The 17599-nt window shown below is 45.5% G+C and overlaps 1 protein-coding gene across 1 annotated transcript in view; it reads right to left on the bottom strand.

The window, feature by feature from the left end:
• tnrc6a (trinucleotide repeat containing adaptor 6A) overlaps nucleotides 1–7804 on the bottom strand; it is a 77394-nt gene extending 69590 nt beyond the window's left edge. Inside the window, 2 exon segments of the mRNA XM_090194506.1 lie at nucleotides 7479–7532; nucleotides 7635–7804. The gene's annotated coding sequence lies outside the window, so the exon portion shown is untranslated.
• Nucleotides 7805–17599: the final 9795 nt, after the last annotated feature.

Raw genomic sequence — 17599 nt, 5'->3', positions numbered from 1 at the left:
GTGGGAGAAGTTGGTGATTGTCAGTTTTCCACTTGGAGAGCCGTACATTTTTTTTTAAATAGTACAGTTTGTCCATTTTCAGATGCCGTAGCCAGTATACAGAACGTGGGGGCCTCACCCCCCAGTCAGAACAGGGCATCCACACTCACACCATGAACTGTGAGTCAGTGTCTGGCGGCGCGTGGCTAATGTAGCATTCAGCCATGATGACATCAGCCTTCATTAGCATGAGGATGATGATGTCACAGAGGCTGGCTGCTGGTTCCTCTGTCCAGGAAAAGTCCTCCTGATAATTAGCGCAGGGGGTGAACTACAGGCCCGTAGGATACAGGGGGTATGTTATACAGGCTACAGGCCTATAGGGGGTATGCTATACAGGCTACAGGCCTATAGGGGGTATGCTATACAGGCTACAGGCCTATAGGGGGTATGCTATACAGGCTACAGGCCTATAGGGGGTATGCTATACAGGCTACAGGCCTATAGGGGGTATGTTATACAGGCTACAGGCCTATAGGGGGTATGCTATACAGGCTACAGGCCTATAGGGGGTATGCTATACAGGCTACAGGCCTATAGGGGGTATGCTATACAGGCTACAGGCCTATAGGGGGTATGCTATACAGGCTACAGGCCTATAGGGGGTATGCTATACAGGCTACAGGCCTATGGCAGTATGTTATACAGGCTACAGGCCTATGGCAGTATGTTATACAGGCTACAGGCCTATGGCAGTATGTTATACAGGCTACAGGCCTATAGGGGGTATGTTATACAGGCTACAGGCCTATAGGGGGTATGTTATACAGGCTACAGGCCTATAGGGGGTACGCTATACAGGCTACAGGCCTATAGGGGGTATGTTATACAGGCTACAGGCCTATAGGGGGTATGTTATACAGGCTACAGGCCTATAGGGGGTATGTTATACAGGCTACAGGCCTATAGGGGGTATGTTATACAGGCTACAGGCCTATAGGGGGTATGTTATACAGGCTACAGGCCTATAGGGGGTATGTTATACAGGCTACAGGCCTATAGGGGGTATGTTATACAGGCTACAGGCCTATATATAAATCACAATGCAAAATAAGGCTTTTAGTTCACGGATATATGATCAGATGTGAATCCATTTGACCGTCATGTTGATCTATAAAGCTGGGTTTCCGTTAAGGAAAATGTGCCACCGGACAACGTGACCAGACAGATTTACATGTAACAAAAAACGGCCGCCGCATGAGAAATTTACAAAACACGCAACTCATTCTAGACAGAACACCTGATTGAGGTGCCATGTTACACGTGAGACGTTCATCTCTGTCAGAAACTTAGAGGGAAGAACTAAAGATGCAACAACTAGCATGGGATGCTAATATGACTAGGATTATCATCAACTAGCATGGGATGCTAATATGACTAGGATCATCAACTAGCATGGGATGCTAATATGACTAGGATTATCAACTAGCATGGGATGCTAACATGACTAGGATTATCAACTAGCATGGGATGCTAACATGACTAGGATTATCAACTAGCATGGGATGCTAATATGACTAGGATCATCAACTAGCATGGGATGCTAATTTGACTAGGATTATCAACTAGTATGGGATGCTAATATGACTAGGATTATCAACTAGCATGGGATGCTAATATGACTAGGATCATCAACTAGCATGGGAAAGAACAAGGAGAGAAATGCCTTAGAGGTGGGTCCCAATAGGGAAATAAATAAAAATATAATTTGCCAAAATTATATATAAAATTACTCCAGTCTGTGCAGAAATAAATAAAATAATTTTTAAAAACTTAACCAAAAAGCTGTGGATTGTGTCAAAAAAATAACAAAAATAATCACAAACTCGCTATTTGTGAACCCCATAATTTAGACAGTGCACGTGTGGCAGTAGGCCCAGCTGATTATTGAGTTGGGCTGTCGGTGAAAAGCATCGCAAATATCTGTGTGGAGACAGTGTGTGTTCGGTATAATAAAACCTGTTGCTCCGCTGTCTCCCGCCAATTCTCCTGCATTAAATTGCAGGTATTGATTACAGTAAAGCAGTTTAGTAGTGTAGTAAAGTAGTGTGGTAAAGCAGTGTGGTAGTGTAGTAAAGTAGTGTGGTAGTGTAGTAAAGTAGTGTAGTAAAGTAGTGTGGTAAAGCAGTTTAGTAGTGTAGTAAAGCAGTGTGGTAAAGCAGTGTGGTAGTGTAGTAAAGTAGTGTGGCTGTTAATAAATGCAGGTATTAATTACAGTAAAGCAGTGTAGTAGTGTAGTAAAGTAGTGTGGTAAAGCAGTGTAGTAGTGTAGTAAAGTAGTGTGGTAAAGCAGTGTGGTAGTGTAGTAAAGTAGTGTAGTAAAGTAGTGTGGTAAAGCAGTTTAGTAGTGTAGTAAAGTAGTGTAGTAAAGCAGTTTAGTAGTGAAGTAAAGTAGTGTGGTAAAGCAGTTTAGTAGTGTAGTAAAGTAGTGTAGTAAAGCAGTTTAGTAGTGTAGTAAAGTAGCGTAGTAAAGCAGTTTAGTAGTGTAGTAAAGTAGTGTGGCTGTTAATAAATGCAGGTATTAATTACAGTAAAGCAGTTTAGTAGTGAAGTAAAGTAGTGTGGCTGTTAATAAATGCAGGTATTAATTACAGTAAAGCAGTGTAGTAAAGCAGTGTGGTAAAGCAGTGTGGTAGTGTAGTAAAGCAGTGTGGTAAAGCAGTGTGGTAGTGTAGTAAAGTAGTGTGGTAAAGCAGTGTGGTAGTGTAGTAAAGTAGTGTGGTAGTGTAGTAAAGTAGTGTGGTAAAGCAGTGTGGTAAAGCAGTTTAGTAGTGTAGTAAAGTAGTGTAGTAAAGCAGTTTAGTAGTGAAGTAAAGTAGTGTGGCTGTTAATAAATGCAGGTATTAATTACAGTAAAGCAGTTTAGTAGTGAAGTAAAGTAGTGTGGCTGTTAATAAATGCAGGTATTAATTACAGTAAAGCAGTGTAGTAAAGCAGTGTGGTAAAGCAGTGTAGTAGTGAAGTAAAGTAGTGTGGCTGTTAATAAATGCAGGTATTAATTACAGTAAAGCAGTGTAGTAGTGTAGTAAAGTAGTGTGGCTGTTAATAAATGCAGGTATTAATTACAGTAAAGCAGTGTAGTAGTGTAGTAAAGTAGTGTGGCTGTTAATAAATGCAGGTATTAATTACAGTAAAGCAGTGTAGTAGTGAAGTAAAGTAGTGTGGCTTTTAATAAATGCAGGTATTAATTACAGTAAAGCAGTGTGGTAGTGTAGTAAAGTAGTGTAGTAAAGTAGTGTAGTAAAGTAGTGTGGCTGTTAATAAATGCAGGTATTAATTACAGTAAAGCAGTATAGTAGTGCAGTAAAGTAGTGTAGTAAAGTAGTGTAGTAAAGTAGTGTAGTAGTGTAGTAAAGTAGTGTGTCTGTTAATAAATGCAGGTAGTAATTACAGTAAAGCAGTGTAGTAGTGTAGTAAAATAGTGTGGCTGTTCATAAATGCAGGTAGTAATTACAGTAAAGCAGTGTAGTAGTGTAGTAAAGTAGTGTGGCTGTTAATAAATGCAGGTATTAATTACAGTAAAGCAGTGTAGTAGTGAAGTAAAGTAGTGTGGATGTTAATAAATGCAGGTATTAATTACAGTAAAGCAGTGTAGTAAAGTAGTGTGGTAAAGCAGTGTGGTAAAGCAGTGTAGTAGTGTAGTAAAGTAGTGTGGCTGTTAATAAATGCAGGTATTAATTACAGTAAAGCAGTGTAGTAAAGTAGTGTGGTAAAGCAGTGTGGTAATGTAGTAAAGTAGTGTGGTAAAGCAGTGTAGTAGTGTAGTAAAGTAGTGTGGCTGTTAATAAATGCAGGTATTAATTACAGTAAAGCAGTGTAGTAGTGTAGTAAAGTAGTGTGGCTGTTCATAAATGCAGGTATTAATTACAGTAAAGCAGTGTAGTAGTGTAGTAAAGTAGTGTGGCTGTTCATAAATGCAGGTATTAATTACAGTAAAGCAGTTTAGTAGTGTAGTAAAGTAGTGTGGTAAAGCAGTTTAGTAGTGTAGTAAAGTAGTGTGGTAAAGCAGTGTAGTAGTGTAGTAAAGTAGTGTGGCTGTTAATAAATGCAGGTATTAATTACAGTAAAGCAGTGTAGTAGTGTAGTAAAGTAGTGTGGCTGTTCATAAATGCAGGTATTAATTACAGTAAAGCAGTGTAGTAGTGTAGTAAAGTAGTGTGGTAAAGCAGTGTGGTAGTGTAGTAAAGTAGTGTGGCTGTTAATAAATGCTGGTATTAATAAAGCAGTGTACTTTACAACTAACGAAAAATACACAGGCCAATTTAACACCACTGAATTAAGCTACATGACCATCTAGACCGATAAGCATGATGGTCAAACGCATTTCTACATCAACTGTTACTGCCATCAATTAATCAATTGTACCACAACAACGAGGACTGTCTCATCAGATCGATCTATCAACTAAAGGGATTTAAACCCTGTACCACAACAACGAGGACTGTCTAATCAGATCGACCTATCAACTAAAGGGATTTAAACCCTGTACCACAACAACGAGGACTGTCTAATCAGATCGACCTATCAAATAAAGGGATTTAAACCCTGTACCACAACAACGAGGACTGTCTAATCAGATCGACCTATCATGTACCACAACAACGAGGACTGTCTCATCAGATCGATCTATCAACTAAAGGGATTTAAACCCTGTACCACAACAACGAGGACTGTCTCATCAGATCGACCTATCAACTAAAGGGATTTAAACCCTGTACCACAACAACGAGGACTGTCTCATCAGATCGACCTATCAACTAAAGGGATTTAAACCCTGTACCACAACAACGAGGACTGTCTCATCAGATCGACCTATCAACTAAGGGGATTTAAACCCTGTACCACAACAACGAGGACTGTCTCATCAGATCAACCTATCAACTAAGGGGATTTAAACCCTGTACCACAACAACGAGGACTGTCTCATCAGATCGACCTATCAACTAAAGGGATTTAAACCCTGTACCACAACAACGAGGACTGTCTCATCAGATCGACCTATCAACTAAAGGGATTTAAACCCTGTACCACAACAACGAGGACTGTCTCATCAGATCGACCTATCAACTAAAGGGATTTAAACCCTGTACCACAACAACGAGGACTGTCTCATCAGATCGATCTATCAACTAAAGGGATTTAAACCCTGTACCACAACAACGAGGACTGTCTCATCAGATCGACCTATCAACTAAAGGGATTTAAACCCTGTACCACAACAATGAGGACTGTCTCATCAGATCGACCTATTTCACCCCATTCAACTAAAGGTATTTAAACCCTGTTATTCAACTCACATGCGCCGATATTGAAAGCTCTCTCTGTTTTCCAATTATCTGTTCATTTAAAAAAGGCAATCGGCCTCACAGAGGTGAAGGGTGTAGGACCTGGGGGATGGGGTAGGACCTGGGGGATGGGGGTCAGGATACGGAAAGACCTGGGGGATGGATGTCAGGATACGGAAAGACTTGGGGGATGGGGGTCAGGAGAAGGGGTAGGACCTGGGGGGTGGGGTAGGACCTGGGGGATGGGGGTCAGGAGAAGGGGTAGGACCTGGGGGGTGGGGTAGGACCTGGGGGATGGGGGTCAGGAGAAGGGGTAGGACCTGGGGGATGGGGGTCAGGGGACGGGGTAGGACCTGGAAGATGGGGGTCAGGATGCGGGGTAGGACCTGGGGGTCAGGAGAAGGACCTGGGGGATGGGGGTCAGGGGACGGGATAGGACCTGGAGGATGGGGGTCAGGATACGGGGTAGGACCTGGGGGTCAGGGGAAGGACCTGGGGGATGGGGGTCAGGGGACGGGGTAGGACCTGGGGGATGGGGGTCAGGGGACGGGGTAGGACCTGGAGGATGGGGGTCAGGATACGGGGTAGGGGGTCAGGGGAAGGACCTGGGGGATGGGGGTCAGGGGAAGGACCTGGGGGATGGGGGTCAGGGGAAGGACCTGGGGGATGGGGTAGGACCTGGGGGATGGGGGTCAGGGGAAGGACCTGGGGGATGGGTGTCAGGGGACATCATAGACCTGAGGGATGGGTGTCAGGGGAAGGGGTAGGAACTGGGGGATGGGGGTCAGAGGACGGGGTAGACCAGTGGGATGGGGGTCGGGGATGGGATAGAAGCTGGGGGATGGGGGTCAGGGGTATGACCTGGGGGATGGGGTAGGAGGTGGGGATGGGGGTCAGGGGACCTGGTAGGACCTGGGGACAGGGTAGGACCTGGGGGATGGGGGTCAGGGGATGTGGTAGGACCTGGGGGATGGGGTAGGAGGTGGGGGTCAGGGGACCTGGTAGGACCTGGGGACAGGGTAGGACCTGGGGGATTGTAAGAGGGGTGGGTAGGGGGTCAGGGTAGGACCTGGGGGATGGGGGTCAGGGGACAGGGTAGGACCTGGGGGATTGGAAGAGGGGTGGGTAGGAGCTGGAGATAGGAACGGGGGTGGCTAGGGGGTCACTCTTCCAATCCCCCAGGTCCTACCCCGTCCCCTGAAACCCAGGTCCTACCCTGGGGGACCTGGGGGATTGGAAGAGGGGTGGGTAGGTGCTGGAGATAGGAACAGGGGTGGCTAGGGGGTCACAGGTCTTTTGTCTCCGCATGAACTGTACGACTACAATGAGCTACACAAACAGCCGCCCACAACAAAAGTGTGACAGTGGGTTTCATTTAGCCCTTAAAACAGCAGTGCTGACTCAGCAGGGGGCCTGGCCGCTCGGTCGCTACATTACAACGGAACTGCATGTGCTGCTTGTACCAGACTTTACCTCCAGTATGCACACACACATTGATGCCCCCCCCCCTACACACACACACACACACACACAGGAAAAGGCCAGGCAGGCACACACACAGGTCCAGGGCTCTATAAAACCACACACAGATCCAGGGCTCTATAAAACCACACACAGATCCAGGGCTCTATAAATAAACCACACACAGGTCCAGGGCTCTATAAATAAACCACACACAGTTCCAGGGCTCTATAAATAAACCACACACAGTTCCAGTGCTCTATAAATAAACCACACACAGATCCAGGGCTCTATAAATAAACCACACACAGTTCCAGGGCTCTATAAAACCACACACAGGTCCAGGGCTCTATAAATAAACCACACACAGGTCCAGGGCTCTATAAATAACCCACACACAGATCCAGGGCTCTATAAATAAACCACACACAGATCCAGGGCTCTATAAATAAACCACACACAGTTCCAGGGCTCTATAAATAAACCACACACAGATCCAGGGCTCTATAAATAAACCACACACAGGTCCAGGGCTCTATAAATAACCCACACACAGATCCAGGGCTCTATAAATAAACCACACACAGATCCAGGGCTCTATAAATAAACCACACACAGTTCCAGGGCTCTATAAATAACCCACACACAGATCCAGGACTCTATAAATAACCCACACACAGATCCAGGGCTCACCTGTTTTGACTCTTGAGTTTGTTTCTTTGTTGGCAACAGGTTGTATTGAGAGCTCTAAAAAAACAAAAGAAAGATGGGTCAGTTCACTAATCTGCTCCCGAGAGGCACAGAGGTCTAAGGTCGCTGCATCTCAGAGCAAGAGGTGTCACTACAGACCCTGGTTCGAATCCAGGCTGTATCACATCCGGCCGTGATTGGGAGTATCGTGGGGCGGCGCACAATTGGCGTCGTTCAGGTTTGACCCGGGGTCGTTCAGGTTTGACCCGGGGTCGTTCAGGTTTGACCAGGGGTCGTTCAGGTTTGACCAGGGGTCGTTCAGGTTTGACCTGGGGTCGTTCAGGTTTGACCTGGGGTAGGCCGTCATTGTAAATAAGAAGTTGTTCTTCATTTAAATAGGCGACTAAGTTAAGGTTAAATAAAACATATATATATAAATGAATGATTAAACTCCCCAGTCAAAACAAAGACCAGTCAGTTAATTTATCCTGCTCACTAATAAACTCTCCTGTCAAAGACCAGTCAGTTAATTTATCCTGCTCACTAATAAACTCTCCTGTCAAAGACCAGTCAGTTCATTTATCCTGCTCACTAATAAACTCTCCTGTCAAAGACCAGTCAGTTCATTTATCCTGCTCACTAATAAACTCTCCTGTCAAAGACCAGTCAGTTAATTTATCCTGCTCACTAATAAACTCTCCTGTCAAAGACCAGTCAGTTAATTTATCCGGCTCACTAATAAACTCTCCTGTCAAAGACCAGTCAGTTAATTTATCCTGCTCACTAATAAACTCTCCTGTCAAAGACCAGTCAGTTCATTTATCCTGCTCACTAATAAACTCTCCTGTCAAAGACCAGTCAGTTCATTTATCCTGCTCACTAATAAACTCTCCTGTCAAAGACCAGTCAGTTAATTTATCCTGCTCACTAATAAACTCTCCTGTCAAAGACCAGTCAGTTAATTTATCCGGCTCACTAATAAACTCTCCTGTCAAAGACCAGTCAGTTCATTTATCCTGCTCACTAATAAACTCTCCTGTCAAAGACCAGTCAGTTCATTTATCCTGCTCACTAATACACTCTCCTGTCAAAGACCAGTCAGTTCATTTATCCTGCTCACTAATAAACTCTCCTGTCAAAACAAAGACCAGTCAGTTCATTTATCCTGCTCACTAATAAACTCCCCAGTCAAAGCAAAGACAGTTCATTTATCCTGCTCACTAATAAATTCTCCTGTCAAAACAAAGACCAGTCAGTTCATTTATCCTGCTCACTAATACACTCTCCTGTCAAAGACCAGTCAGTTCATTTATCCTGCTCACTAATAAACTCTCCTGTCAAAACAAAGACCAGTCAGTTCATTTATCCTGCTCACTAATACACTCTCCTGTCAAAGACCAGTCAGTTCATTTATCCTGCTCACTAATACACTCTCCTGTCAAAACAAAGACCAGTCAGTTCATTTATCCTGCTCACTAATAAACTCCCCAGTCAAAACAAAGACAGGTCAGTTATACATTTTAAAAGATAGTTTGTTTTGTTGAGTCTTGGCATAATTCAGTTACTATGGAATTGACCACTAGGCATTAAGAGTTTGAAATAAGTGTATTATTTCAGAAATGTAAATACTGTGGACCCGTCTACCAGGGTTTGGGTCAACTCCATTTATCTAGCTAGGGACCCGTCTACCAGGGTTTGGGTCAACTCCATTTATCTAGCTAGAGACCCGTCTACCAGGGTTTGAGTCAACTCCATTTATCTAGCTAGGGACCCGTCTACCGGGGTTTGGGTCAACTCCATTTATCTAGCTAGAGACCCGTCTACCAGGGTTTGGGTCAACTCCATTTATCTAGCTAGGGACCCGTCTACCAGGGTTTGGGTCAACTCCATTTATCTAGCTAGGGACCCGTCTACCAGGGTTAGGGTCAACTCCATTTATCTAGCTAGGGACCTGTCTACCAGGGTTAGGGTCAACTCCATTTATCTAGCTAGGGACCTGTCTACCAGGGTTAGGGTCAACTCCATTTATCTAGCTAGGGACCTGTCTACCAGGGTTAGGGTCAACTCCATTTATCTAGCTAGGGACCCGTCTACCAGGGTTAGGGTCAACTCCATTTATCTAGCTAGGGACCCGTCTACAAGGGTTAGGGTCAACTCCATTTATCTAGCTAGGGACCCGTCTACCAGGGTTTGGGTCAACTCCATTTATCTAGCTAGGGACCCGTCTACCAGGGTTTGGGTCAACTCCATTTATCTAGCTAGGGACCCGTCTACCAGGGTTAGGGTCAACTCCATTTATCTAGCTAGGGACCTGTCTACCAGGGTTAGGGTCAACTCCATTTATCTAGCTAGGGACCTGTCTACCAGGGTTTGGGTCAACTCCATTTATCTAGCTAGGGACCCGTCTACCAGGGTTTGGGTCAACTCCATTTATCTAGCTAGGGACCCGTCTACCAGGGTTAGGGTCAACTCCATTTATCTAGCTAGGGACCCGTCTACCAGGGTTAGGGTCAACTCCATTTATCTAGCTAGGGACCAGTCTACCAGGGTTTGGGTCAACTCCATTTATCTAGCTAGGGACCCGTCTACCAGGGTTTGGGTCAACTCCATTTATCTAGCTAGGGACCCGTCTACCAGGGTTTGGGTCAACTCCATTTATCTAGCTAGGGACCCGTCTACCAGGGTTTGGGTCAACTCCATTTATCTAGCTAGGGACCCGTCTACCAGGGTTTGGGTCAACTCCATTTATCTAGCTAGGTACCAGTCTACCAGGGTTAGGGTCAACTCCATTTATCTAGCTAGGGACCCGTCTACCAGGGTTTGGGTCAATTCCAGTTTCATTCAATTTCATTCAGGAAATACACTAAAAAGGTTTTTCCATTCAGAATTGTTTTTGTTTTTTTTTAAGGAATTTTGTTAACTTTCTGAGATAGATTGGAATTGACAGCGTTGGACCAGTAACCGAAAGGTCGCTAGGTCAGATCCCCGAGCTGACCAGGTAAAAAAAAAAAAAAAAAATCTATCGATGGGCCCTTGAGCAAGGCACTTAAACCCTAATTGCTCCTGTAAGTGGCTCTGCATAAGAGCATCTACTAAACGACTAAAACGTCCAACAAAATGAAGAAAAAAAAAAAATTAATGTAGAAAAGTAACTTGCCACACACACCAACCAACACATGGGATTGGACAGTCAAACTGTCCATTAAAATAGCAGCCAACCGGTGTCACTGGTGATATCCTGCGCCGCGTCGTGATTCGTTTACGTTCACAAACAAACAAAAAGCAGTACGTTACCTTTACTGTAACGGCCGCCTTCAAAATATAGATATGAGCCTTCGACAAGTGCTCCTCTAACCAACCACCAACCAACATTTCACTCACGCTTGTGAATAAAAAAAATAGTAAAGTATGATCACATTTATAGTAAAGTATGATCAGTTATAGTAAAGTATGATCACATGTATAGTAAAGTATGATCGCATTTATAGTAAAGTATGATCAGTTATAGTAAAGTATGATCACATGTATAGTAAAGTATGATCACATGTATAGTAAAGTATGATCACATGTATAGTAAAGTATGATCACATGTATAGTAAAGTATGATCACATTTATAGTAAAGTATGATCACATTTATAGTAAAGTATGATCACATGTATAGTAAAGTATGATCACATGTATAGTAAAGTATGATCACATGTATAGTAAAGTATGATCACATGTATAGTAAAGTATGATCACATGTATAGTAAAGTATGATCGCATTTATAGTAAAGTATGATCGCATTTATAGTAAAGTATGATCACATGTATAGTGAAGTATGATCGCATTTATAGTAAAGTATGATCACATTTATAGTGAAGTATGATCGCATTTATAGTAAAGTATGATCACATTTATAGTAACGCATGATCACATTTATAGTAACGCATGATCACATTTATAGTAAAGTATGATCACATTTATAGTAAAGTATGATCACATTTATAGTAACGCATGATCACATTTATAGTAACGCATGATCACATTTATAGTAAAGTATGATCGCATTTATAGTAAAGTATGATCACATTTATAGTAACGCATGATCACATTTATAGTAAAGTATGATCGCATTTATAGTAACGCATGATCACATTTATAGTAAAGTATGATCACATTTATAGTAAAGTATGATCACATGTATAGTAAAGTATGATCACATGTATAGTAACGTAAACACTGCAAGTAGCAGTTTCCAACATATTTTTAGCCGTTTTGTTTCATAGCTAGTGAATTAACAGCACAAAGTCAAAGAACGACAAATCCTAAATAAGCCGATTCCACCTCACGCTGCAACACTTCCTGTCAAGAGCAGAGTGAAAGATTAATGTTTTTTTTAGAAGCGCTGCCCACGGGCATACAAGTTGGTCTAATTGACTTGAAAAGAAAGTCTACTGAAATGAATGAGACTTTGTCCTCGTGTTTCTTGGTCTAGTTATATTGTTTAGTTTACAAGCTAGGTTGTTTCAACTGTTAAGAGAAGACAACACTTCCTTCCACTAGTCAGACTCCATCTCAAAGAGGTGTAACCATGGTAGCATACCGCCCTTAAAGGGACAGGCAATTTGTTGTCTCATCAGTGATATGTTTTGCTTAATAGACAAAACAAATGTAATTAAACAATATACCGCATTAGCTCGTAAAACATTTGTTTTTAGAAACATTACAAAGCATCTGTTTTTTGTGTGTTTTACTGGTATAATTTTAGGGGCCCAAAAATAAAATAAAACATTTAAATAATGATATACTTGCCACAGTGGCTGTTGGACCCAAAAGTACATTTTATACCCTGGCTGAGATGTATTTATATTTGAGGATTTACCAGAAGTTACCAAAACAGGGTTTGCCATGCCTACTACATGTCACATAGTACATGATGTACTATGGGCCTGGGCAGAGCCAATGAGCATGTTGACACATGATGTACTATGGGCCTGGGCAGAGCCAATGAGCATGTTGACACATGATGTACTATGGGCCTGGGCAGAGCCAATGAGCATGTTGACACATGATGTACTATGGGCCTGGGCAGAGCCAATGAGCATGTTGACACATGATGTACTATGGGCCTGGGCAGAGCCAATGAGCATGTTGACACATGATGTACTATGGGCCTGGGCAGAGCCAATGAGCATGTTGACCACATGATGTACTATGGGCCTGGGCAGAGCCAATGAGCATGTTGACCACATGATGTACTATGGGCCTGGGCAGAGCCAATGAGCATGTTGACCACATACAGAGATGTTAAAAGGAGCTTCGTGCAATATTTGTTGTGGCAGCAAATCTCTTGGTGTCAAATTAACTGGGGCTGAGAGTTTTAGTACAGAGCACTAACGGATTGTGCCACAGACAGTTAGAGTGCAGCTCAGGCCCAGTCAATTTGACAAGAGATTTCCTGCCCCCCCCCCACCCCCCACAAAGAAAATCATAACAGAAATGTGGGAAAACAGTCTACCGGTACCCCCCACCTCCCACTTGTACAGCAGGCGTGAGGCTGGAGCGACACCGCGCGCAAACTAGCCAGCGACACCGCGCGCAAACTAGCCAGCGACACCGCGCGCAAGCTAGCCGGCGACTCCGCGCGCAAGCTAGCCAGCGACACCGCGCGCAAGCTAGCCAGCGACACCGCGCGCAAGCTAGCCAGCGACACCGCGCGCAAGCTAGCCAGCGACACCGCGCGCAAGCTAGCCAGCGACACCGCGCGCAAGCTAGCCAGCGACACCGCGCGCAAGCTAGCCAGCGACACCGCGCGCAAACTAGCCAGCGACACCGCGCGCAAACTAGCCAGCGACACCGCGCGCAAACTAGCCGGCGACACCGCGCGCAAACTAGCCGGCGACACCGTGCGCAAACTAGCCAGCGACACCGCGCGCAAACTAGCCAGCGACACCGCGCGCAAACTAGCCAGCGACTCCGCGCGCAAACTAGCCAGCGACACCGTGCACAAACTAGCCGGCGACACCGCGCGCAAACTAGCCAGCGACTCCGTGCGCAAACTAGCCAGCGACACCGTGCGCAAACTAGCCGGCGACTCCACGCGCAAACTAGCCGGCGACTCCGTGCGCAAACTAGCCGGCGACACCGCGCGCAAACTAGCCGGCGACACCGCGCGCAAACTAGCCGGCGACACCGTGCGCAAACTAGCCGGCGACTCCGTGTGCAAACTAGCCGGCGACACCGCGCGCAAACTAGCCAGCGACTCCACGCGCAAACTAGCCGGCGACACCGTGCGCAAACTAGCCAGCGACACCGTGCGCAAACTAGCCAGCGACTCCATGCGCAAACTAGCCAGCGACACCGCGCGCAAACTAGCCAGCGACTCCACGCACAAACTAGCCGGCGACACCGTGCGCAAACTAGCCGGCGACACCGTGCGCAAACTAGCCAGCGGCACCGCGCGCAAGCTAGCCAGCGACACCGTGCGCAAACTAGCCAGCGACACCACGCGCAAACTAGCCGGCGACTCCGTGCGCAAACTAGCCGGCGACTCCGTGCGCAAACTAGCCGGCGACACCGCGCGCAAACTAGCCGGCGACACCGTGCGCAAACTAGCCGGCGACTCCGTGCGCAAACTAGCCGGCGACACTGCGCGCAAACTAGCCAGCGACTCCACGCGCAAACTAGCCGGCGACACCGTGCGCAAACTAGCCAGCGACACCGTGCGCAAACTAGCCAGCGACTCCACGCACAAACTAGCCGGCGACACCGTGCGCAAACTAGCCGGCGACACCGTGCGCAAACTAGCCAGCGGCACCGCGCGCAAGCTAGCCAGCGACACCGTGCGCAAACTAGCCAGCGACACCGTGCGCAAACTAGCCGGCGACTCCACGCGCAAACTAGCCGGCGACTCCACGCGCAAACTAGCCGGCGACACCGTGCGCAAACTAGCCGGCGACACCGTGCGCAAACTAGCCGGCGACTCCGTGCGCAAACTAGCCGGCGACACCGCGCGCAAACTAGCCAGCGACTCCACGCGCAAACTAGCCGGCGACACCGTGCGCAAACTAGCCAGCGACACCGTGCGCAAACTAGCCAGCGACTCCATGCGCAAACTAGCCAGCGACACCGCGCGCAAACTAGCCAGCGACTCCACGCACAAACTAGCCGGCGACACCATGCGCAAACTAGCCGGCGACACCGTGCGCAAACTAGCCAGCGGCACCGCGCGCAAGCTAGCCAGCGACACCGTGCGCAAACTAGCCAGCGACACCGTGCGCAAACTAGCCGGCGACTCCGTGCGCAAACTAGCCAGCGACACCGTGCGCAAACTAGCCGGCGACACCGTGCGCAAACTAGCCAGCGACACCGCGCGCAAACTAGCCAGCGACACCGTGTGCAAGTTTGCTTATTAGCTAGCACACGATGTCGCCCCCACCTCCTGCCTGCTGTGTACCCTGTCGGGCCATGGGCACTGTCTACCGGTCATCCCTGCATACCCGCTAGCAACACTGTGTGCTAGCTTCTAGTTAGCACACGGTGTCACCCCCAGCCTCCTGTGTATCTGAGAAAACTGCTCCCGAGAGGCACAGAGGTCTAAGGTCGCTGCATCTCAGAGCAAGAGGTGTCACTACAGACCCTGGTTCGAATCCAGACTGTATCACATCCGGCCGTGATTGGGAGTATCGTGGGGCGGTGCACAATTGGCTCCGGCGTTGTTCAGGTTTCACCCGGGGTCGTTCAGGTTTGACCCGGGGTCGTTCAGGTTTGACCCGGGGTCGTTCAGGTTTGACCCGGGGTAGGCCGTCATTGCAAATAAGAAGTTGTTCTTCATTTAAATAGGCGAGTAAGTTAAGGTTAAATAAAAAATATATATAAATGAATGATTAAACTCCCCTGTCAAAACAAAGACCAGTCAGTTCATTTATCCTGCTCACTAATACACTCTCCTGTCAAAACAAAGACCAGTCAGTTCATTTATCCTGCTCACTAATACACTCTCCTGTCAAAACAAAGACAGTTAATTTATCCTGCTCACTAATAAACTCTCCTGTCAAAACAAAGACAGTTCATTTATCCTGCTCACTAATAAACTCTCCTGTCAAAACAAAGACAGTTCATTTATCCTGCTCACTAATACACTCTCCTGTCAAAGACCAGTCAGTTCATTTATCCTGCTCACTAATAAACTCCCCAGTCAAAATAAAGACCAGTCAGTTCATTTATCCTGCTCACTAATAAACTCTCCTGTCAAAGACCAGTCAGTTCATGTATCCTGCTCACTAATAAACTCTCCTGTCAAAACAAAGACCAGTCAGTTCATTTATCCTGCTCACTAATACACTCTCCTGTCAAAACAAAGACCAGTCAGTTCATTTATCCTGCTCACTAATACACTCTCCTGTCAAAACAAAGACAGTTAATTTATCCTGCTCACTAATAAACTCTCCTGTCAAAACAAAGACAGTTCATTTATCCTGCTCACTAATAAACTCTCCTGTCAAAACAAAGACAGTTCATTTATCCTGCTCGCTAATACACTCTCCTGTCAAAGACCAGTCAGTTCATTTATCCTGCTCACTAATAAACTCCCCAGTCAAAATAAAGACCAGTCAGTTCATTTATCCTGCTCACTAATAAACTCTCCTGTCAAAGACCAGTCAGTTCATGTATCCTGCTCACTAATAAACTCTCCTGTCAAAACAAAGACCAGTCAGTTCATTTATCCCGCTCACTAATACACTCTCCTGTCAAAGACCAGTCAGTTCATTTATCCTGCTCACTAATAAACTCCCCAGTCAAAACAAAGACCAGTCAGTTCATTTATCCCGCTCACTAATAAACTCTCCTGTCAAAGACCAGTCAGTTCATTTATCCCGCTCACTAATAAACTCTCCTGTCAAAGACCAGTCAGTTCATTTATCCCGCTCACTAATAAACTCTCCTGTCAAAACAAAGACCAGTCAGTTCATTTATCCCGCTCACTAATAAACTCTCCTGTCAAAGACCAGTCAGTTCATTTATCCTGCTCACTAATAAACTCCCCAGTCAAAACAAAGACCAGTCAGTTCATTTATCCTGCTCACTAATAAACTCTCCTGTCAAAGACCAGTCAGTTCATTTATCCCGCTCACTAATAAACTCTCCTGTCAAAGACCAGTCAGTTCATTTATCCTGCTCACTAATAAACTCCCCAGTCAAAACAAAGACCAGTCAGTTCATTTATCCTGCTCACTAATAAACTCCCCAGTCAAAACAAAGACCAGTCAGTTCATTTATCCTGCTCACTAATACACTCTCCTGTCAAAGACCAGTCAGTTCATTTATCCTGCTCACTAATACACTCTCCTGTCAAAACAAAGACCAGTCAGTTCATTTATCCTGCTCACTAATAAACTCCCCAGTCAAAACAAAGACCAGTCAGTTCATTTATCCTGCTCACTAATAAACTCTCCTGTCAAAGACCAGTCAGTTCATTTATCCTGCTCACTAATAAACTCCCCAGTCAAAACAAAGACCAGTCAGTTAATTTATCCTGCTCACTAATAAACTCCCCAGTCAAAACAAAGACCAGTCAGTTCATTTATCCTGCTCACTAATACACTCTCCTGTCAAAGACCAGTCAGTTCATTTATCCTGCTCACTAATACTCTCCTGTCAAAACAAAGACCAGTCAGTTCATTTATCCTGCTCACTAATAAACTCCCCAGTCAAAACAAAGACCAGTCAGTTAATTTATCCTGCTCACTAATAAACTCTCCTGTCAAAGACCAGTCAGTTCATTTATCCTGCTCACTAATAAACTCTCCTGTCAAAGACCAGTCAATTCATTTATCCTGCTCACTAATACACTCCCCAGTCAAAACAAAGACCAGTCAGTTCATTTATCCTGCTCACTAATAAACTCTCCTGTCAAAGACCAGTCAGTTCATTTATCCTGCTCACTAATAAACTCTCCTGTCAAAGACCAGTCAGTTCATTTATCCTGCTCACTAATAAACTCTCCTGTCAAAGACCAGTCAGTTCATTTATCCTGCTCACTAATACACTCCCCAGTCAAAACAAAGACCAGTCAGTTCATTTATCCTGCTCACTAATAAACTCTCCTGTCAAAGACCAGTCAGTTCATTTATCCTGCTC

This window comes from Oncorhynchus mykiss, chromosome 13, assembly GCF_057628025.1.
Source record: "Oncorhynchus mykiss isolate SJ-2025 chromosome 13, ASM5762802v1, whole genome shotgun sequence".
Lineage (NCBI taxonomy): Eukaryota > Metazoa > Chordata > Actinopteri > Salmoniformes > Salmonidae > Oncorhynchus > Oncorhynchus mykiss.
This window is presented reverse-complemented; position numbering and strand designations above follow the sequence as displayed.